The following is a 24111-nucleotide window of genomic DNA, read 5'->3' as shown; positions in this document are numbered from 1 at the left end:
ATATTATATGCTTCTGCTGAACCACAGCTAAATTTAAAACAGACTCCAGCAGGAAATGAATTAAACTTTAGACTCAATTCCATTCTTTATTTATGTTAAGGCTATTTGTCAAAAAATTAATTGTAGCTGGCATGCCTTTAATCCCAGCACTTGGGAAGCAGAGGCAGGCATATCTCTCTGAGTTCAAGATCAGCCTTGTCTACAAGACAGCCTCTAAAGCCACAGAGAAACTCTGTCTCAAAAAACAAAAACAACTAATTGTAGATTTCTACAGAATATTTGAATGTGAACATTCTATTGAGAAGAAATAATAAAATTTCTAAGTCATGCCTTCTTACGTGTATACATACACACACACGTACACACACACACACACACACACACACACACACACGCTTACTGATCAAGGTTTTGCATGCTTGCTTCAGTTCAAGATTGCTGTCATAGTTCCTGCTTTCTTCCATGGAAAGAAACAAGCCGCTCCTTCTAAAGTAAGAATTTGCATAAGCGCTTTCTTAGTTTTGTTTGTTTTTACATTGAAACGACAGGAAGAGAAGTGACTGCTAAGATCTGAGACTGTTAAAAACCCTTGCTTCACGACAGGCACTGTGTTCGGTATACACAGGCCATGAATTATTTCCTGAAAGCCCTCCAGACAAGCAGAGAGGTTTACAGATAAGAGAGGTGAGGACTGAGAATCTGAACTCTCACCCCTAGGGCACACAGCAGTACAGGGCAGGGCAGCACTAGAGGAAGCAGCCTGGCCCGAGGAACAGTGCCATGTGGCATTCAGAAGCCTGGGAATCTGCAGTCAGCCAGAATAGGGTTCAAGTCAAGGAATGCCGGCTCCCAACCACCCCACCCTCATTTTCAACAATGTTAATTAATGTCTTCAGACTCGAAATAAGAACTAGAGGTTTCTCGTAAGGAACTGCCAAAACTCAGAGAATCTGATCAAATACTTCTCTGATTCAAAGAAGTGTCTACACAACACCATTTCCAAGTTCTGTTTTTTGAACTTTTTCATACTTTCAGTAACTATGCTTTAGTTTCACCTGGCTGCACAGGCCTGTAAGTGGGGGGCAAAGGCAGGAAGATTACAAGTTCAAAGCCTGTCTAAACTATATAACCAGTTAGACAGTTCAGACCCTGTTTCAAATCAAAAGGAGAAGAACGCTAAATCAATGTTTGTCTAGCATGTGCAAAACCCTAAGTCTAAGCCAAGTTCTGCAAAATAAATAAATAAAAACAAAAATTAAGTTATATGTATTAGATATTAAAATATAAAACATATATTACATATAATATGCATGTGTATACATACATACACACATAAACATATATATGTAAGAATCCAAAACATGTACATAGACAACACACACATGCGTATGTACACACACACAGATTCTTTTATTGAAAATTTATTTACTTTAGTGAAAAAAGTTCTCCTTACATAACGAAAGAGGGCCCCAGCCATAGCCTCTCAAATGTTAGGTACCTAGGCATGTGCCACCATGACCAGTAAAAAAAAAAAATTTTTTTTTCTTTTTTTCTAAAATAGATAAAAATTACTAGTTATCTTTCTCTCTTCCTTCCTCCTTTCCTTCCTTTCTTCTTCCCTCCTTTTTTTCATTTTAGAACATGGAAGAACAGCCACAATAAGAAAATAAGAATGGTGCCAGGCTGTGGTGACACACAACTTTAATTCCAGCACTCAAGAGGCAGAGAGAAATGAATCTCTGTGAGGTAGAGGCCTGCCTGGTCTATAGAGAAAGTTCCAGTACAGGCTTCAAAGCTATATAGAAACCTTGTACCAAAAAACAAATGAGATTATTATTAATGCCAGGCAGTTGTGGTGCACGCCTTTAATCCCAGCACTCTAGAGGTAGATGCAGATGGATCTCTGTGAGTTCAAGGCCACCCTGGTCTACAAAGCCAGTTTCAAGTTTCCAAGACAGGCTCCACAGCTACACAGAGAAACCCTGTCTTGGAAAAAAAGAGAGAGAGAAAGAAAGAATGGAGACTGAGAGGTTCTAGGCTGGGGTGGTATGGAAACTGAGAGGTTCTAGACTGGAGGCAGAATGGGAACTGAGAAGTTCTAGACTGGGGATATATGGAGACTTAGAAATTCTAGACTGGGGTGTTGGAAGCTGGGAGATTCTAGACTGGTGTGTTATGGAAACTGAGAGGTTCTAGACCAGGGTGTTATGGAACTGGGAGATTCTAGACTGGTGTAATATGGGAATTGAGAAGTTCTAGACTGGGATGGTGTGGGAACTGAGAGGTTCTAGACTAGGGTGGTATGGGAACCGAGCAGTTCTAGACTGGGGCAGTATGGTCACTGAGCCAACAGGCATAGCTGGACACACTTAGAAGTGAGGGAGAATCATCTTTTTGTATCAAACAGCTTGTGACCTAGAAAGGTTGACAAGATTTATCTTCTGTGTAAACTTCACCAGGTTAACAGTAGCTGCCTGGAGACCCTGTTCTCTTAGAACTCAATTACAGGACATTATGAAGACTTTAATATCTCACAGGACGTAAAGTGGGAAGGGGAACCACACGCTATGTATTTCCTAGCTATTGGCTGTAGGATAAAAGAAAGAGACAAAGAGCTACTGCAACCTTGCTATGTATCGCACATACCACACACCTTCTCTTATGGAAAATCATGAATTCATTAAGGTAAAAACCAGAAGCTATATTTTGAAGATAAAGAAAACATTTTTCTGAGCAAATACCTGGCTGCCACTAACTAAAAGAAGGGAGGGAATTATAAAGGAAACACAGGAAAGTGAAGGCGCTACTATGTACTGACCATTTACATATGGAAGACGTGTGTAAGTTGGTACCTGTCACTCAGTAAGGACCTGGGTATTCAATGTCCTCACATTTGACTGCACCCAGTATTTCCAGTGTCCCTCATGCCTGGCTGTGATGCACATTCTGGATTCTAAATTTTCTTTCTTCAAAATGCACTTTAAAATGTTTCCCCTTCGCAAATTATTATAAAATTTGAAAGAGACTTTAAGCAAATGCTCCCATTGTTCTTCCTGGACAAAGAGGATATTTTAGAGCACCAGAGAGGCAAACACGCTCACCCAGGAGGACAGAACTCAGCTCTGTCGGTATCCAGACCTGCTTCTTGGCTTAGTCCTGCTTTCCCTCTGGGCCTCTGTTTTGACCATAGAGAGTTGAACCCACAAATGCTGTGATTTCTCCAAGTTCAAAACCTACTCTTAATAGAAAAAGTCAAGTAGGCTTCACTATACTAACCCTAACAACAGCTTATACTTTCCTTTGTTTGTTTTTCTCCAAATCATAAGAAACATTTAAGACTGTTTGCCTCCTGCTACCTGGAAACCTTTGTTAGAGCCAGAGACCCAAAGACAGGCATCCATTCACTCTGTGTTCACACGTAACACACTGGCAAGGAAAAGAGGGTTTTTTGAAGCCATATCTATCAAGCATGAGTCTGTTCTACATTTCTGAATAATGATAATGCTTTAGTTAAATAAATGGCACCAAGTGACAATGATTCTAAAAGTTATCCATATAAATGTCTGTGGATGGCAAGGAAGGCATGTTACTTCCTGTCGGATGTTGGAGGTAGTTCAAGAGGTCTCCATGTGTCAAAACACATGAGCTGGTCTTCAAAAGGAAGCCATGGTTGGAGACGAGAGAGAATGAGCAAGAATGATGCAGGATGGCCCACCATTAGCAAAGCTCAGAGGTTAGAAAGTGTGCAATGTAAGTAAAAAGAAAGCTTGTTTGGGATGTGCTCCCAGGCCCTGGGAGGGAGTGGTAGCACACAAAGACGTTAGGGGTTTTATTATTTACATCCAACGCTTTTTAAAAGAAAAACAAACTTGAGCCATCTTCCAGGTTAAGTGTTAGTGGGATGTCAGGTAAACTGAGCAAAAAAGATGCTGGGGCTAAGGAGGAGAATTATAATTTCTTCCAAGACCCACCAAGAACTAACTAGACTGGTACCATTGCAGTCACAATGACAAAGGTGGGACAGATGTAAGAAGTGGTAGTAATCACAATACCCACTAATGTCTAGTGCATGCTTGCTTCACAAATAATGTTTGCTTCATAAATAATCCAAGAAGGTAGGTTTTGTGGCTTCAATTTTGCATATACAAAAACCCAAGCAAAGAAAGGTTTTGAAAGATTCCCTAAGCTCCCCCACTTAGAAATCAATCCAATGTTTCTAGAGCCAACTTGCTGATGCTGTATCACAGGCCTGCTGATCGATGACCCTCTGAGAACCACAACTTGTATCAGAATTAGTAAAAGTATAAATGTATATGATTGTTGAGCCTAATTGTCCACTTGAGTGGATTGAAAATTGCCTGGGCAATTAGCAAGCCTCACCTCTGGTGTTACTGGAAGTCATTTCCAGAAATAACTGATCATGAGGACTGTGATATGATGAATATATTAATTCATTAAAAGATTGGCAGTATAATGGCATATTTGACAGGCGATAAAAGATGAGAGCAGGACCTTTGGGAGGGGGAAGCCACTGGGATGCAAGATTAGGGGTTCTAGCTTTTCCTGAACCCTCTCTGTCCTCCCTTTTCTCTGCTCCCTGGCTGCCGTCAGGTAAAGAAGCACCCTCTACATGATCTCACCACTATGCACAGACCCAGAAACCCAGCGCCAAAGACAGAACCTTCTGAGACCATGAGCAAAAATGAATTCTCCTTCCCTTTGGCTGTCTCGGGTATTCCATAACAGCAAAAATAAAAGTGGCTGATACTGTGGGTAAATAGGACACATAACTGATAAGAATAAATGGCCGTGGCTTACCCAAAGCTTGTGCTCACATCTTTAGATATCCATTGGTAAATGATGAGCTCCACTGATCAGAGAGCAGTTGCCCACACTCACCTGCATGAATGAAGAGTTGTCACCCTATCCCCATTGTGTGATGGCTAATTCTACCCTATATTTAGGAAGGTCTGTGGTGTTCTTACCTTTATACTGCATAAGTGAAAATTTTCCATAGAAATCTCTGTCAAGTTTCTCTTGACAAGACAAACTGGCTCACAGACCTTCATCTCCACCCCTGTAGCATAAGGCTTAAGTAGAAATACCGCATCACCGCAGAAGGGCATGCCATAAGAACCTGTTCCATTCTAACTTCCCTTACTTCTCAGAGCTCAGACTTAAAGAAATAAGCAATTCCACTGTAAAACAACACATCGGTAGTCTATATTTACACAGCCATCACATCATTTTCTTTCTTGTTTTATTGCATTTTGTGACTATCTAGGGATGCAATGAGAAAAACATCAGGAAATAATGGTACAAAGGAGAGATGCACTGAGTGGCTCAAATTCAACAGTATCCATCTCTAGAGTTGAAACAAATGCTAGCTACATAAATTTCAAAATGCAAGCAATTGCTCTAGCAGCAGCCTGCCTTGCTATTTGTCCTGCTCTCGAGCTCTCTAACACCTATGATCCAGCCAGTGAGATTCTGTGCTTCAAAAAGCATTGTTGCCCTTTGATGGGACACTTTTCATTGCCAGCAGGGAAAATTAGCCATCTTCACAATACTGCTCTTCAGTAAATATGTTGTATGTTTAATTCTAAATATCTATTAATTTGCTTTAAATTGGCTAAATAATTATTATTGCTAAAATCAAGGCAACGAAACAATTTCAGCATTTTGAAAAGCTAATCTTGACAGCAGGTGATTTTTTTTGTGCCTCTGTCATTTTTCTTGTGAAGATCATTATCAGTTAATTGTGAATGGCAGCTACTTGGAATGCATGTTCATTCATGACAATGGCTTGATTGATTATTGGAGTTCCCATGTCACTATGTTGAGGATTCTCCCTCATTGGGATTTGAAAAAGACACCATCAATATCTTTACTATGAGTTCACATTAGATCATTCTATCATGAACCGGCTATACAGGATTGGAGGTTAAAAATTATGTAAAAACCTAAACAAAGCGATTCTATACAGCTTTAAATCAGATTTCTCCATTTATTGCTCAAAGCAAGATATTCTTTGAAGATGATTATTTTGCACAAAGTATTTCATTTGAAGGATAGCATCATGTTTAAAGAAGAACAGGGATGCCACAGACTTAAGATAACAAAAACCTAAGATGATGTATTCCAGACATATCACCTCTTGCATCTTGAGGAGGAATGGACCCCTATTAGGAGTCCAGAACACATGACAAACATGAAATGACCAGATGTAGATGCTTAGGCTTCAACCTCACCCAGTGTGTAGGTACCAGGATGCAGTACTTTCTGATGGATACTGTTTTGCCTCTGAGTCGGGGGAGCTGTGTACAGTGACCTCAGAGACACTCTATTCTCTTTGCAAGTCAATTCCAACAGAGCACAAACATCTGGCATGGCTCCTATGCTACTCCTCTCTTAACTTCTTAAGGGGTTCTGTTGCATGACCTTTGGCAAGTCCCATGATTTCACTCTCCAAACACCTGCTATGTCCATCAAATTATGCTGACAGTATAACCTGATCTTATGCAAACCTACTTTAAGTTTTTAAAAGAGACATCCTCATGTATTAAGCATGCAAACAATATAAACCAGTGTCTCTCAATCTGTGAGTTGTGACACCTCTGAGAGTCAACTGACCCTTTCACAGGGCTGGCGAACCATCAGATGGTCTTTTCTCAGACCGTGGGAAAGCACAGGTATTTGCATTATAATTCATAACAGTAGCAAAATTACAGTTATGAAGTAACAATGAAAATAATTTCGTAGTTGGGGGTCAGCATAACATGAGGAAAGTAGAGAACCACTAGTAGATACTATCTCAGAGCATTAGCCATGGATTGTATATTCTTACTAAACATCTCCTCAGGATCAGGTACTTTGATGGGTGAGGATAAAATACCACACTTACCCTCTAAAGTCAAGGTCAGCACACTGTTCTTTGTTGCTGCATGTTTTTGCTTGGGCTCTGCCTTAGTTAGGGTTTCTATTGCTGAAATGAAACACCATGACCAAAAAGAAACATGGGAAGGAAAGGATTTAATTAGCTTACATTCTCACATCACAGTTCATCACTGAAGAAAGTCAGGACAGGAACTCATGCAAGGCAGGATCCTGGAGGCAGAAGTTGACGGAGAGGTCATAGAGGGGTGCTACTTACTGGCTTGCTCCCCATGGCTTTATCAGCCTGTTCTTATAGAACTCATGACCACCAGTCCAGGAATGGCACTAGTTACAATGGGCTTGGACTTCCCCTACTAATAACTAATTAAGAAATTGCCCTAGATGTCTGCCTACAGCTTGATCTTATAGAGACATTTTCTTGATTGAGGTTTTTTTGTGATGACTTTAGCTTCTGTCAAGTTGACATAAAACTATCCAGCAAGGCCCCAAATTAATAATAACATATTTTTGAAGGGTTGTAAACAAAAGCAAAGAATACATAACAAAGACTGGTAAAGGTGTTCAAAATCTACAGCATTTACTAGGTGGTTTTTTTTTCCAGAATAAGTTCCATACATCTTAGTTCCATAAAGAAAAAAACTGACTGGGTAAGTACAGTGGAGGAAATGCAACATATGGGATTATATTTGAACAAGGATTTATGAGGTTGTTTAGAGTTCACCAGTCTCAAAAGACAAAGTGGGATAAAGTAAGGAAACAAAACCTCTGCTCAAATAGTAGGGCGGCAGATCTCAGGGTTTTCTGTCAATCAGTTGCTTGACTATAAATGGTTCTGTGTATAGGAGGTGGAGTAGGACGGGGAGGGGAATGGGAGGGAACAAGAAATATTGTAAAGGGCCTTACTATTTGACTGAAGACGAGAGTAACTTGAGAGAAAATGTATCACCAAAGATTTTTAAAAGATTGAAGAACTGCAGCCAATAATTCAGACATTGGTACAAAAATGAATTATAAAGAAACTTTAGCTTTGACCGTGAATGGAGTAATAGGAACCAGGTCTAACTTTCTGTCTGAAACAATTTTAGAAAACAATTTAGGTAAGATACAGAAGCCAAGTATTTCAGAGATTGACGACAGGCAGTTGTCCAAAGTCTGTCTGGGGAAGAAGCTATATGTTTCAGGACAATAGGACAAAGATATAGTCTGCAATGAGGAGTAAAATGAACCAACAGACCAGAAATAAGAACAATGACAGAATTTGTGAAGTCTATTTAAATTTAAGCCTCTATTCCAGATATCTAAATACTGAAGAAATAAAGGCACATATGTACACGCCAATGACATTTTTCAGACTAGAAACTTAACTTCTAAAAGATGAAAGACAGCATGAAAGTGAAAAATACGATGTATAGGAATCACAACAACCAGGCACTATTGGAAACAGTCGCAGACACAGCTGACTGAGTGTATCTAACAGATGTGTTGCAGAGTCAGGTATCTGGAAACTCCTGCGAGTTTTTTATCGAGTCACATCCCTGAATAAAGGCGTTAATTCAGACTTGCATGCCTTCCCAGGGTGGGACAAGCAGAAAAGACAACGCGGCTTCAGAGAGCTGAAATAGGAAAACAATGGTGGTTTCAGTGCACAATCCTATACAGTAGGGTACACTTTTATGCGCCTGCTGCTCTGCTTGGCCACAGGAAGATACACTCTTGACTCTCTAGGCTTCCCTCCTTATCCTCTCCAGACTTACACTAGCTGTTGGCTGCAATTTCACAACTCACGAGAGAAAAGATGACATGATAGAATCTTCATTCTCATAAAGGAATGGATTGCTTTCTTGGTATGTGATACAAGCAGGCACTAATAGCATCCACTTCATTTCTAATCATTTGGGGATAGACTAACACCAAGAAAACAATTTAACTGCATAGCCCAGGGACAGAGGTAGAATAAAAGAGAATAAGAAAATTGATAGGCAAGTATTCCCTAGAGGAAAGAAGTGATGAGTGAGGGATCTGGGAATCTAAAGATTAGCCAGCAACTGAAAATAGTGTGCTTCGCAGGCCCTTAATGAGACAGGCTGCTTCTTCAGTTTAAAAGCTCTGGTGGTTTTTGTTTTTATTGTCTCTTGTGTTGACTTTCTTTCTTGTGTATTCTCTTGCCTTACTTCAAGCTTTCATCTGCTTCCAGCACTTGGACCTCCTACACGATGCTCCTCAAAGGGATTCTGCACACTGTTAAAAATGCAAGGCAACAGAGAAGTTTAAGTCTAGAATAACTGCTATTTTAAGAACCACACCATGCAATCCAGAAGAATGGAATGACTCAAAAGAGGCAACCCTCTCCCCCACAGAGGAAGTATAACAATAACCCATGACAAGCAATTAAACTATTCCTAGTATACTACAAAGAGGTCACAAGAACTTAGTTATAAACTTCATAGTTACATCATGAAAATTTACACCAACACCAGAGGCAAAAGTCACCAAGCTGGTAAGGACTTAGCCACACAGTGCATCTTGATGTCTCTCACAAGGAATCACTACAGTCCTCCCAAGAAGCATTTTTCAGCACTTCTGAGTGACTTTTACAGTAACTGCTTCAAAGACCCTGCAATGGATGTGGGAGACGCTGATGAGAGGTCAAAGCTGCTATAGTTGATCTGCCATGGAGAAAGGTAATAGCACTACATCCAGGCTGGTCAGCATTGTCAGAGCACCAGCCTATGGCTATGCCAAGCAAAACACATTGAATTGATCAAACGAAAGAGGTAAGCGGGTTTTTTTTTCCCAAGAGAGATTTATTTTTTATTGCATGTGTATGAATGCTTTGCCTGCATATATGTATGTGTACCACGTGCATTCTTGGTGCAAGCAGGGGTCAGAAGAAAGCATCATGGCCTCAGGAACTGGAGTTGCAGGTGACTGCTAAGCCAACCTGATTCTTTTTTTTATTTTTTATTATTTATTTTTAAATTTAAATTAGAAACAAGGTTGCTTCAAAGTCAGTTCTAGGTCCCTCTCCGTTTCCCTCCCCTCCTCCGGTGCCCTCCTCCAACCCCTCCCAATATCCCCTCATTTCCCCAGGGAGGGTGAGGCCCTCCTTGGGGTTGTCCATAGTCTGTCATTTCATCCAGGGCAGGGCCTAGACCCTCCCCCAAGAGTTCTGGGTGAGAGTGCATCTCACATTGTTGGATGGGAGTCCAAAGTCCTTTTGTATACCCCGGGTAAATACTGATCTACTGCCCAAGGCTCAATAGATTACCTAGGCCTCCTCACTGACACCCACATTCAGGAGGTCTTGATCAGTCCCATGCTGGATTCCCAGGCATCAGCCAGGGAATCAAGAGCTAACCCTTGTCAGGTCAGCTGTTTCTGGGGACTAAACCAGCCCAGTCTTAATCCCTTTGATCATCAGTCCACCCTCTCTGTTCCTGGTTTTCTTGAGTTCAGCTCAGTGCTTAGCCATAGGAGTCTGCCTCTTCTTCCATCAGCCACTGAATGAAGGTTCTGTTTCCCAGAATCTCTGGCCATGGGATTGTAGGCTGGCACTCACCAGATTATGTCTAAAATCCATATATGAGAGAGTACATGCCATGTTTCTCTTTTTGTGACTGGGTTACCTCACTCAGGATGGTTTCTTCTAGTGCCATCCATTTGCCTGCAAATCTCAGGATTCCATTGTTTTTTTCTGCTGAATAGTACTCCATTGTGTAAGTGTACCACATTTTCTCTATCCACTCTTCAGTTGAGGGGCATCTAGGTTGCTTCCAAGTTCTGGCTATTACAAATATTGCTGCTATAAACATAGTGGAACAGACATCCTTGTTGTATGAATAGGCATCTTTTGGATATATGCCTAAGAGTGGAGTTGCTTGGTCTTGTGGTAGGTTTATTCTCATTTTTCTGAGGAATCGCCATACTGATTTCCAAAGTGGCTGAAAAAGTTGGCACTCCCACCAGCAATGGAGCAGTGTTCCCCTTTTACCACATCCTTTCCAGCATAAATTGTCCTTGGTGTTTTTGATTTTAGCCATTTTGACAGGAGTGAGATGGTATCTCAGAGTTGTTTTGATTTGCGTTTCCCGGATGGCTAAGGATGTTGAGCACTTTCTCAAGTGCCTCTCAACCATTTTAGACTCCTCTATTGAAAATTCTCTATTTAGTTCTGCAGCCCACTTTTTAATTGGATCCTTTGGTGTTTTGGAGACTTGCTTCTTGAGTTCTTTGTAAATTTTGGAGACCAGCCCTCTGTCAGATGTGGGATTAGTGAATATTTTTTCCCATTCTGTGGGCTGCCTTTTTGCCTTGCTGACTGTGTCCTTTGCCTTACAGAAGCTTCTCAGTTTCAGTAGGTCCCATTTATTAATTGTTGATCTCACTGTCTGTGCTACTGGTGTTACGTTCAGGAAGCTGTCTCCTGTACCAATTCGTTCAAGGGTACCACCCACTTTCTCTTCTAAGAGGTTCAGTGCCTCTGGATTTATGTTGAGGTCTTTGATCCATTTGGACTTAAGTTTTGTGCATGGCGATAAACATGGATCGATCCGCATTCTTCTACATGCCAGCCTCCAGTTATGCCAGCATCATTTGTTGAAGATGCTTTCTTTTCTCCATTGTATATTTTTAGCTTCTTTGTCAAAGATCAGATGTTCATACTTGTGTGGGTTAATATCAGGGTTTTCAATTCGATTCCATTGGTCTACCTGTCTATTTTTGTTCCAATACCAAGCTGTTTTCAGGACTATAGCTCTATAATAGAGATTGAAGTCAGGGATGGTGATGCCTCCGGACGTTGCCTTGTTGAACAGGGTTGTTTTGGCTATCCTGGGTCTTTTGTTTTTCCATACAAAATTGATTATTGTTCTTTCGAGGTCTGTGAAGAATTGTGTTGGGATTTTAATTGGGATTGCATTGAATCTGTAGATTGCTTTTGCCAGGATTGCCATTTTTACTGCATTGATCCTACCCATCCAAGAGCATCTTTCCATTTTCTGAGGGCTTCTTTAATTTCTTTCTTTAAAGATTCAAATTTCTTGCGATGCAGGTCTTTCACTTGTTTGGTTAGCGTTACCCAAGGTATTTTGTTGTTTGTGGCAATTGTAAAGGGTGATGTTTCTCTGATTTCTTTCTCAGCCCTTGAGTTGATCTTGTAGCCTGCCACTTTGCTGAAGGTTAATCAGCTGTAAGAGTTCCCTGGTAGAGTTCTTTGAGTCATTTATGTAAACTATCATGTCATCTGCAAATAGTGAGAGTTTGACCTCTTCCTTCCCAATTTGTATCCCCTTGATCCCCTTTTGTTTTCATATGGCTCTGGCTAGAACATCAAGTACAATGTTGAAAAGGTATGGAGAGAGTGGACAGCCTTGTTTTGTTCCTGATTTTAGAGGAATTGCCTTGAGTTTCTGTCCATTTAGTTTGATGTTGGCCGTTGGTTTACTGTATATAGCTTTTATTATATTTAGGTATGTTCCTGTTATCCCATATCTCTCCAAGACCTTTATCATGAAGGGGTGTTGGATTTTGTCAAAGGCTTTTTCAGCATCTAGTGAGATGATCATGTGATTTTTGTTTCTCAGCTTGTTTATATGGTGGATTACATTGATGGATTTTCGTATGTTGAACCATCCCTGCATCCCTGGGATGAAACCTACTTGATCGTGGTGAATGATTGTTTTGATGTGTTCTTGGATCTGATTTGCCAGTATTTTATTGAGTATTTTTGCATCAATGTTCATGAGGGATATTGGTCTGAAGTTCTCTTTCTTAGTTGTGTCTTTGTGTGGCTTGGGGATCAAGGTTATTGAAGCCATGTAGAAAGAGTTTGTCAAAGACTCTTCTGCTTCTAATGCATGGAATACTTTGAGAAGAATTGATATAAGCTGTTCTGTGAATTTCTGGTAGAATTCTGCACTGAGGCCATATGGACCTGGGCTTTTTTTTTTGGTTGGGAGACTTTTGATGACTGCTTCTATTTCCATAGGGTTTATAGGTCTATTTAAATTGCTTATCTGTTCTTGATTTAATTTTGGCAAGTGATAGCTATCCAGGAAGTCATCCATTTCCTTTAAATTTTCAAATTTTGTGGAGTGCAGGTTTTCAAAGTATGACCTGATGATTCTCTGAATTTCCTCAGTGTCCGATATTATATCCCCCTTTTCCTTTCTGATTTTGTTAATTTGCATGTTCACACTCTGCCGTTTGGTAAGTTTAGTCAAAGGTTTGTCTATCTTGTTGATTTTCTCAAAAAACCAACTCTTCATTGCACTGATTCTTTGTATTGTTTTCCTAGTTTCTACTTTATTGATTTCAGCCCTCAATTTGATTATTTCCTGGCATCTACTCCTCCTGGGGGAGTTTGCTTCTTTGTGTTCTAGAGCTTTCAGCTGTGATGTTAATTCTCTAGTATAACTATTCTCCAGTTTCTTCATGTGGGCACTTAGTGCTGTGAACTTCCCCCATAGCACTGCTTTCAAAGTGTGCCATAGGTTTGGGTATGTTGTGTCTTCATTCTCATTGAATTCTAGGAAGTCTTTAATTTCTTTTTTTTATTTCTTCTTTGACCCAGGCATGGTGCAGTTGTGCATTATTCAATTTCCATGAGTTTGTAGGTTTTCTGCAATTTGTGTTGTTGTTGAATTCTAATTTTAAAGCATGGTGGTCTGATAAGATGCACGGAGTTATTCCAATTTTTTTTGAAGCTGCTGAGGTTTGATATGTTGCCAAGTATGTGGTCGATTTTTGAGAAGGTTCCATGTGGTGGTAAGAAGAAGGTATATTCTTTTTTATGTGGATGAAATGTTCTATAGATGTCTGTTAATCCCAGTTGGGTCATCACTTCTATTAGACCCTTTGCTTCTTTGTTGAGTCTGTCTGGTATTCCTGTCTAGTGGTGAGAGTGGTGTGTTGAAATCTCCCACTATAAATGTGTGGGGCTTTATATGTGATTTAAGTTTTAGTAATGTTTCTTTTACAAATGTGGATGCTTTTGTATTTGGAGCATAGATGTTCAGGATAGACACTTCATCTTGGTGGATTTCGCCTGTGGTGAGTATGTAATGACCTCCTTCATCTCTTTTGATTGATTTTATTTTAAAGTCTAATTTGTTAGATATTAGGAGTGCTACCCCTGCTTGTTTCTTGGGTCCATTTGATTGGAAAATTTTTTCCCAACCTTTAACTCTCAGATAATGTCTGTCTTTGAGGGTGAGGTGTGTTTCTTGTATGCAGCTGAAGGATGGGTCTGTCTTCGAATCCTTTCTGCTAGCCTGTGTCTTTTCATGAGTGAGTTAAGGCCATTAATGTTGAGGGATATTAATGACCATTGATTGCTCATTCTTCTTCGATTTGGAATGGCCAACCTGATTCTTATCCCTGGGGTTGGGGACAATTTTAGTCTTTCCCAAAGCACACAGCAAGGAGAAGAGGTTAGCGGTTCTTAGGATGGGAAAGGGAAGGAGGGGTGAGGCTGACTGTGTGAAAGGCACGAGGAAAGGAGAAGTGAAGGGACTGACCCTCTTGCTCACTCTATTTTCATAGGGGAAGCACTAGCTAAAAAATTCTGAGAGTTATCAAGAGGACTCCAGAGAAGAACGATTGAAGGATCCACCCATTCCAGAACCCGAAATAATGGATGATCTCTTGATCTGTGGACCCACTGCAAAAGTGTAAGTCATGAGCCCCCTTAGTGAGTAGCGAGAAGGGAAAGAAAACCATGCATGCAATTGCCCCGGGGAAGTCTTGGGAGGAAGTCTCTGAACACTTGTGCTTAATAACTGTGAGACACCACTGAGAACCATCACTTCTGATTCTAATGACCTAGAAAAGCCACTGCTAAGAACAGTAAGTACAGCTGATCATCCTTTACCATCGACACCTATGGCATGTAATACAAGTACATTTAAAACTGTAATAGCACAAGCATCCAAGAGTTGTTACAATCTCCTCAGAAGCTTTCCATAATTTGAATATGAGAACTCTGTCTGGATATGTTTCCCACAAACAGCTTTTCCCTGCTACAAGAGAGAGGGCCTGGAAAGCGGCTGAAGCACAGGCATGTCTGGACATACTGGAGTATATTCTCCCACCTGAAAAGTCTTATGGGGTTTGACCTTTAATAACATGTATATTCGATGCCACCCATTTAGCGCTCAGACATACATTGTTGTATCTTATTAAGGATTTCACTAAATTATTAGTCTTTGACAGAGTGTATGTTCCCGTACGGTTGGTATTTCATTTCCTCTTGATATAACTTGTCTTTCATAGGTGTTCAGCTTAGAGTAAACACAGAGTTCTATACTTTATGTCTCCTTTTCCTTCCTTCCTTCCTTTTATGATCTGGCTTTTTGTTTTTTGGTTTTGGTTTTACGAGACAGGGTTTCTCTGTATTGTTTTGGAGGCTGTCGGTCCAGCCCGGCCTCGAACTCACTGAGATCCACCTGCCTCTGCCTCCCAAGTGCTGGGATTAAAGGTGTGCGCCACCACCGCCCGGCCTACGATCTGGCTTTAAAAGGATTTGCATCCCAAAACTTTATTAATAACCTTGCACTAGAAAATTAAGCCAATTTTCCATTTTGTATAATGCTTGAAGTAGTAGTTAGGTTGCCAGGGTAGCTCACAAGTGATGATTTAACAAATAAGACATCCAATGTAAGATAGCTTCTCCATAAACAGCAATAGAAAAGTCATACTAATAACAAGTTATAAGGAATAGGAATCTCACAGTCTCAGAACATGGTCTCAGACCACAAAGAGGGTCTTCAAAAACTAAACACATTCAGTAGTCACTATAGCAGATGTTCTTCAATGTTAAAACACTGAAAACCCAAAAGCCTGCCAACAGAGGGCAGACACTCTAGCTAAAATGCCACTCACTTCTATAACCAGTAGCATTAAAAAAAAGGTCTTTAACAGGCTTTTTGTGGGTCAGCATAAGAAAACTCACACCAGCGTAGTAGCAATTTTCAACCAACAAACAGAGGTACCACTGCACATAACTTAATATTTCACTCTGATTTGTCAAGAAAAGCTTGACATATTTTCAGAGAGACCAGGAAAGTACAATAGAGAGAATAGACAGAGCAAGAAAAACTATGTGGTTTCTCATTTAGCAAGGCCGGTGAGTTTATGTTGGTATGTCCACAAGACTATCCCAAATATAAATACATGAGTTCATGTTTGCTTAAGTGCTTTCGCTAAAGTCTTTAGTGGAAGGCATCTTTCTTAAACTCAGGATCAAGACCCCGACTACCTACAGAATTTTTCTCTTTTCCTCTTGTGATCATCTATTGTAGACACAGAAAAGAACTATTCAATCATTTGCCTGTCTTTCCACTTACAGCTAATCCTTGAAGTAAATTTCAAGGTGTCACCCTGGACAGGGGGACGCTTTCCCTATCACTTGTTTTGCAATTGGCCTCATTATCCCAAGGTGGTTATGCATCCCATGCATGGGTATACCCTGAGCTTTCTCAACCATTCTCTTCCCTAACAGAGAAAGCTAAGTCAATTGCTCTAATTCCTCAGCCAGACTTTAATCAAAGAGTTTATTTCTTATATCTGGATTGCCAGCACTGTAAAACTGCCTTACAGCCGATTCCTACTCACCAACATGTTTACTCAAACACACTGTCTAGCTGATGTTGTCTCTCTGTGTCTAAATTTTGTCTATAAATATTACAGCTGAAATCCCAGTCCAGATGAAAACGTGTATAGGATGGATATAGGGTAACGTGAACCAAGGATCCAAGGCTGAGCCTGCAGTTCCAATAATTACAGTCTGGGAGAGGAGGACACAGCACAGAATAATTGTAAGACAAAAGAAAGAATTTTAAGGGGGGAATGAAGTTAAAAGAAAAAAGTTCAAAGACAGAGGAGAATAGTCAAACCTCGGCAAAGTAGTACTGGTGACTACAACAGCGATGGATTTTGCTTTTGAAACATTATTGATAACGAGTGAAAACTGTTTTCTGATTTGAGACAGACTTTCTAACAAGACACCAATGTTTTGCAAAGAAATGATAGCCTGTGACTCCTCTGCTTTGGACTGAAATTCAAACTACTGCAATGGTCTGAATTTCATGAGGATTTCTCTGCCGGTGACCCAACAGGTTATGCACGATACCCACCATCACCCAGGAATTCACCTTCTTGGAGTGACTGCAATCTCAGAAGAATCACACATGTTGGCAATGAGGTACAATCATAACTGCCATCTGGTAGGAAAATAAATGATGAAAGTGAAAGGTGTCTTTGCCCCCAGTAAGTCTCTCTGTTGCTGCAGTAATTCAAAGAAAACCAAATTAAAAGTTAAAAGTCCAGGTTTATCGGCAAAACACTCCTCGGTGATTTTCCAGACCCCAAAATACAGAGGGAAGAAGCCGAAAAACCGCATGGCGAGTCGCTAGAGAGCAGTTTAAATACCCTGTGAGTGTGGTCTTGTGGTCTTGCACATCGCTGGGGGAAGAGCCACCAAAGGGTATTCTGAGGAGAGAGAGATGCTGGGAGGGGCGCCTGAGGTGGCGCTTCCACTGAAAACGCCTGTCCAGTCAGCTTCACACAGCTCCATCCACAGCAAATGACCTGTGCATGTAAGATTTGGTACCTGAAAGAAAAAAAAATACTGCCTTTACCTGTCCAGTTGCGGTAGAGAGCATGAGATCTGAATCAATATGAGCAAGACACAGTTTCTGTACCTTAGCTTTGGGACAATGATACCGCATTTTTTTGCTGGCAGTCTTTACTAATACATAAATTGATTTTTAAACTAAGCATATCTGTAACTGGCAGGGTGAAGGTGCAGTGTTGCCATCCAAAGTGCAGGCACCGCGCGTCTAGCACATTTCAAGGGGTTCACGTGCTTTGTGCTTACATTCTTCTCCCTGAACAAAAGAGGTTAAATAAATTAAGATCCTTTTTAGAGTAAATCGTTTGCTTCCTACTATGACTCAAGCCCACTGTGTGTTAACCTTAGGTATTCCTTCTCCGATTTCTCTAAAAGAAACTTTGGTGAACCAAACTCTTTCTTCTTGATTTGCATAGATATTTTCATAGGGTGTTTGCAGGACTTACTGGACCAATTTAATAAGTGCTTGGAAGACAGCAGCACTAAGAGCAGCCCAGACCGTGTAGGTCCAGTTCCGGAGATTTTAAAAGGAAAGAGTATCAACAATTGTGATAGAGGGCATTATTGTTATATTTTGGTAAAGAATATAGCTGCCATTTGTAAATAGCCATTTCCTGTCCCAACCACCCATCCCCGAATACCCAGTAGCCTCTTCCCAAATTACCACACAGAGGTTTATATTAATTATAAGTGCTCAGCCATTAGCTCAGACTTGTTACTAGTCAACTCTTACACTTAAATTAACCCATAATTCTGATCTATGTTTAGCTACATGGCTCAGTACTGTTTGTCGGTAAGACATTCTCATCTTGTTTGCCAGGGACTCTCCTGACTCCACCCTTCTCTTTCCCATCATCCTTAGGTTGGTCACCCTGTCTAGACTTCCTGCCTGGCTACTGGCTAATCAGCATTTCATTAAACCAATTCAAATGAGAAATCTTTACAGTGTACAAGAAGATTATTCCATAGCAGCTAAGAACTTTCCTGAAACTAAAGTAATAGACTAATTACTTTGGCTGAGGCAGTGTTTCTCACCTTGTGGGTTGTGACCCCTTTAGGGGTCCCATATTAAATATCATGTATAATCAGATACTTGTATCATGATTTATAACAGTAGCAAAATTATTGTTACCAAGTAGAGATGAAATAATTTTATTGTTAGAGGTCAATATACCATGAGGGACTTTATTAAAGGATCGCAGCATTAGGAAGGTTGACAACTACTGGGCTGAGGCAATTTTGAAGCAACGTAATATTACAAATGTGGCATGGTTAGTATTAACAATGCTTATGCAGGTCTACACTGAAAGGGGGCAGAGGGACAGAAAGAAATACCAAATGTTCTGTCTGAAGAGACAAAAAGGAAACTTACTGTTGTTCCCAATGCTTGTGGTTTAAGAGATAAAGAGATTAGCATCCTTTAGGAGAGTTCTCTTACTCAGCACTGGAATAAAAAGAAGGATGCCAGATGCCCTTAGGGAGAAATGTCACCCAACTAAGCTTCCAACTTGTGAAAGAGCAGCTAAGAAGCTCTGATTCTAATATGATTCCAAGAGAGGAAGGGTCTATTCCAAGCCGGCAGGCACACTTGGCAATGCCATCCATATAGTGCTGACTTTGACATCACAAAGGATGCAAACCTCAGGTCGATGTGGGTTGTCCCTCCTTTAGAAAGCTGCTGAGGCCAGTCATTGTGTGACCGGTTAGTCTCTATATGGAGGCCTGGCAGGCCATTGAGTGAAGTTGGTATCATGACGCCTGGATTGCAGTACAGTCGCCAAGATTTTGGAGGTTCCAGAGCTGTGGGATAGCTGTCAAGCAGAGCTGCAGACACGGAGTGAAACCAGGACAAGTATGTTGTAGGTGACAGAGCTGAAGAGGTTATCTAAGCCCTTTGATACCAGACTTGGACCTGCAGGATTTGCTCTTGCTTTGGGCCAGAATTACCTCACTATTCCCCCTTTTCTTCCTTTTGGAATGGTAATGTATATTCTGTACCATTATATGATGAAAGTATATAATTTACCTTTTGATTTAACAGGAGGTTACAATTAAAAGATTGCTTTGCATCTCGGAAGGTCTTTGGACTTTGAAGTTTCTGTTGAGGACTTTTGAAGTTGGACTAAATGCATTTTGTAATACTATGTGACCAAGAGCCTTAGGGGGCCAAGGAGTGGAATGTGGAGGTTTGAGTGAGAAATGTCTCCCATAGTCTCAGACATTTGAACACTTGATCCCCAGTTGACACTACTGTTTGGGGGAGCTTCAGGTTGTTCAGTCTTGCTAGAGGAAGTACATCCCTTGTACAGGCTTGGAGAAAAACCCATGCCACTTCTAGCTTGACCTCTCCATGGTTGAGATACGAACTCGCAGCCTCTTGTCCCTGCCGCCATGCATGGCAAGCTTCACTGCCGTAATGGACCCATCTCTCTGGAGCCATAAGCCCAAGCAAATTCTCCTATAAGTTGTTTTGTCCGTTTTGTTTTATCATAACAGCAGAAAGGTAAAGAATATGGAAGTCCACACATTTCACCATCAGAGATTCCCCCCCCCCTCCTTTGGGGGCATTTCCACTTCCACTTGGCCTTGTGCCTCTATCCAGAGTCTCATCAATCCAGGTTCCCAACCCACCCTTGCATCTCCACTCATTTTGAAAGGCTTCACTTAACTGAAAGTAGAATCAGTAAACACAGCCAATCAAATTATTTATGCAAAGGAAACACAAGCAACTTCAAATTCACTGCTCTTATAAGATTGGAATTAATTTGAACATGCTCTTATATTGAGTTACACACTGCCAAGATCACAGAAATAACTGGATCATTAAGTGCAATTAGCACAATTATATCTGGCCTATTGGGAAATAAAGAAACTCCATATTTTTGTGGTGGACAAGTATCTATATTCTAATTGCAAGTAGGGTTGCAAGCAGCTTCTACCTAATTCTATAGCACACTTCAGAAAAAGATGACTTCAATCTGAATTCTGTCAGAATTCTAGTTTTCTTTTTGGTTTTCACACAAATTTCATTTTGTTTCACATAGAAAAAAATGGAGCCTCTAAATAAAATGATGCGGTATACAAACAAAACACACACTCACAAATCAAGTGAGAATGATAATATGTTTTTCAAAACAAAACACCTGAATAACAATGGATAAAATATCAGGAAGGACTCTGGCCAGCAATTAAGAATGTAACACACCATTAGCCAAGCTTGCAATGTGGCATTAGATGATACAGACATCTGGCAAGCCCCTGCCTGACTGGCTTTGAGGGCAACAGGGATTCAAATTCCAAAGTGTTTCTGTGCTTTTCTGTTTGCTTCTGGGATCTCCAAGTAATAGCACACAGATAAAATAAGTAGTTCATTTATTTATACAAATCCTACCAAGTCTTTTCCTTGCTAATCTTCTCTAATGAACAAGTCTTTAAAGAAAAGCAAGATGACCATCTGGCTGACACAACCGGAGCATGTGTTGCAGTCAGAGTAATTGAATCAGAGGATGTGATGGGGAGAAGGACACTGTGCTAAGCAGGGTTGGTTCAAGTCAGCAATTCCTGGCTCATCAGTGGCTAATCCCACTTCAGATGCATGGAGCCTGAAGCTAGGGGGAAAAAACTCTAAGCTGTCTCAAGAACCCAGAAGTTACCGTCTAGAAACAATGCCATTATCTGAAGTGGTAGTAGACTCCATTCATCTTCCTGGGTCTGGAGCACAGTCTGAGGCCTGCCAACCTCCTGGAGAATTCAGACTTGTGGGCCCCTAGCACTCACCTCATACTGACTTCCAGCTGTCCTAACTCCAACCCTCCATCCAATAAACAACACTGTTTCCTGGTGGGCAAGAATGAATTCTAAATCTTACTTTGGGGTGAGAGCACACATATTATTGGGGGAGGGGTAACAGTCTGCATCTACTTTTTGTTCAGCAAATGCTCTTACATGGAATGTATGCTTGACTGGTTTAAATGTGTTTATGTGGTGTACTTCCTCTAAGCAAGTGTTGTAGAAATCAACTGCCTGTTGAGTCTTTCTATAGTCTTATCTATAGAAGTGTTTTCAATTTATTCGAAATTTGAGAAATTATGAAAATATTTAAAATTTTAAATTAAAACATAATTTTATATCTTAAAATATAATTATATTATTGCCCCTTCTCTATTCCTCCTTCCAACATCTCATGTAATTCCTAGCATCCTTTTGAAATAATGGCTTATTTTTTTAGATACACACACACACACACACACACATATATACATGTGTGTGTGTGTGTGTGTGTGTATTTTTAAGGATAACCATTTAGGTTGGACAGTCTATTAGAAGATCATCCCCGAGGATGACTATTTCCCCTGCTCTCAGCATTCCTTAGTTACCTACAGATTTTCTATGGAGGGTTGGAGCCCCATGAGATTTCTTCCTTCCACATTTGCATGTCTACTGGTGTACTTCTTTGAAGCTGTTTAGACATCCACATTGTTGAGATATCATGTGTAAAGCTTCCCTGCCACTTCTAAGAGATACAACTTCATAGTAGATGTCCTGGTCCCCTGACCCTTATAATCTTTCTACCCCTTGACATTCTCTGAGCATAAGTACAGAAGTTGTGTTGTAGATTTATCAGTTGGGGTTGAACATATTATGGTTACCGTATTTTGACCAGCTGTGTGTTTGGTGTGTGTGTGTGTGTGTGTGTGTGTGTGTGTGTGTGTGTGTGTGTGAGTGTGTGTGATGGTCTCCTGTTGCAAAGAGAAGCTTCTTTAATGAGGAGTGAGCTACCCTTATCTGTGGGTATAAACATAAATATTTGTAATGTAGTTAAGAATTATGCTTGTTTAGTAAAGTTGCAATAATAAATTCACCTGTAAGATCCATGACCTTACTAGTCCTTACTGGTTAGTTAGTTTTTCAGAACTAGTTCTGATCACTCCCCTGTCAAATGGGTCTAAAGTACACTTTGAGAGCTGGTGCATGGGTGTCACTGTTGCATCCACAGCTTATCCTGCCCTGCTGGTTGTCTCTGGGCTTCATAAGCATCAAATCTGGGTAGGATTATTAGTTGCTTCCTTCCCTTGTAAGTTTCCATAGCCCCTCATGGTAGTACAAAAGCTAGTCCTTAAGGAGGAGGCTTTCAGGTTAGATCCATCTCATGTTCTCCAGGTCTTGTAACTTCAGCAGTAGGGACTTAACTTTTAGCCCCCCAGAGGCAACCGAGGGCAGCAGCAATAGCCTATAGTGTTTTAGCAGTTTCTTGAACTCCCCTGACCAACAACTTAAAAGGGGATTTCTCATGCCTCATATTATGTTTTTTTGTTGTTGTTGTTAAATAGTTAATGGCTTTTGGAGGGGCTGTGTCATCAGCCCAAGTGGGCTATTTCATTTGAAATTGTGTGTGTGTGTGTGTGTACATATACTTATAAGCACTGTATTATTTAGGTAAATTAATAATGTGATTTTTTTCTGGCATTTTCAAACCTTATGCTCCTCCCTTTTCTTATACATAACCTTCCCTCTCTCCACTTCATCTCCTGCCCCCCCATTTTACCCATTTCCCTTTTAAAATTGCTTGTATTCTTCTATTTACATCTCTAATGCCCTCCATGGTCCCATTTTTTAACTTTTCTGTGTTTATTTCAGGCTACATATTCACATATGAAGACTAGAAACTACAATCACAGATAAAAGAGAAAATGTAGCATCTATCTTCCGAAGTCTGGATTACCTCACGCAACACAGTATAGAATTGTTTTTGAAAGAGGAACAAATACAGAAATAAGACAATACTGACAGTGTTGCTCCTTGTTTTCAATGACAAACAAGCCTTGTCATCTCCTCCTGGGTTCAATTCGTTGCTATGGGGAATATGGTTCATGGGTTAGTCTATGGCACGTACATCACTGAGGTAATGTGGGAAAGGCCATAGCAGATGATTCACCACTACTAACTCAGAACTGTGTGCATCTTCTGGAGAACACAGATTTCACCCTTGAGGTTTTTTTTTATGGCATTATGCTTTGTCTTTTTAAACACTGCATTGGACTATTTTTTAAGTTCCACATGTATAATGTGGATAAGGATTAAAGAAAATATAATTCTCACATACTGCTAAGTGGGAATGTAAATTAGTACACATGTGGATATAGTACGGCTGTGCCTCATAAAACTGGAAAAGTAGCTTCCACTTCTCGGCATATATCCAAAGAAATGTATGTTTGGAAGTAGAAGAGACATCTGCTCTCATAGGCTTATTCAAAATGTTCACAATCCGAAGCAGTTTAGGTGACATCTGATGGATGAATGAATAAAGAAAATGTGGCACGCATGGATATCATGCTTCCATAAAATTATTTAATTCTCCCATTTATACCAACATGGATGGAACTGAAGAACATAGTGTTAAATAATGAGGGTCAGGCATGAAAAGACAAACGCCTCTGTTCTCACTTACGTGTGGAAGCTAAACAGTTGATTGCAAAGGGGTAGAAAATATTAATTGCTGGAGCATGGATATGAGGGAGGAGGAAAAGAAAAAGAAAGGTTAATTACAATGGTATGGTGCTCAGGAGAAATAACTAATATTGTTT

General features: G+C 40.4%; 1 long non-coding RNA gene across 1 annotated transcript in view; it reads right to left on the bottom strand.

Moving 5' to 3' along the window:
- Window positions 1-7449: 7449 nt before the first annotated feature.
- LOC110339273 overlaps window positions 7450-24111 on the bottom strand; it is a 71296-nt gene continuing 54634 nt past the window's right edge. Inside the window, exons 3-5 of the long non-coding RNA XR_005869954.1 lie at window positions 17598-17783; window positions 17049-17506; window positions 7450-9135 (exon numbers count right to left, since the gene is read on the bottom strand). This is a non-coding gene — a long non-coding RNA (uncharacterized LOC110339273). The remainder of the gene's footprint in view (window positions 9136-17048; window positions 17507-17597; window positions 17784-24111) is intronic.

This window comes from Mesocricetus auratus, unplaced genomic scaffold, assembly GCF_017639785.1.
Source record: "Mesocricetus auratus isolate SY011 unplaced genomic scaffold, BCM_Maur_2.0 Super-Scaffold_100020, whole genome shotgun sequence".
NCBI classification, from domain to species: Eukaryota; Metazoa; Chordata; class Mammalia; order Rodentia; family Cricetidae; genus Mesocricetus; species Mesocricetus auratus.
Note: the sequence above shows the minus strand (reverse complement) of the source record. Positions and strands in the feature narration are given on the sequence as shown.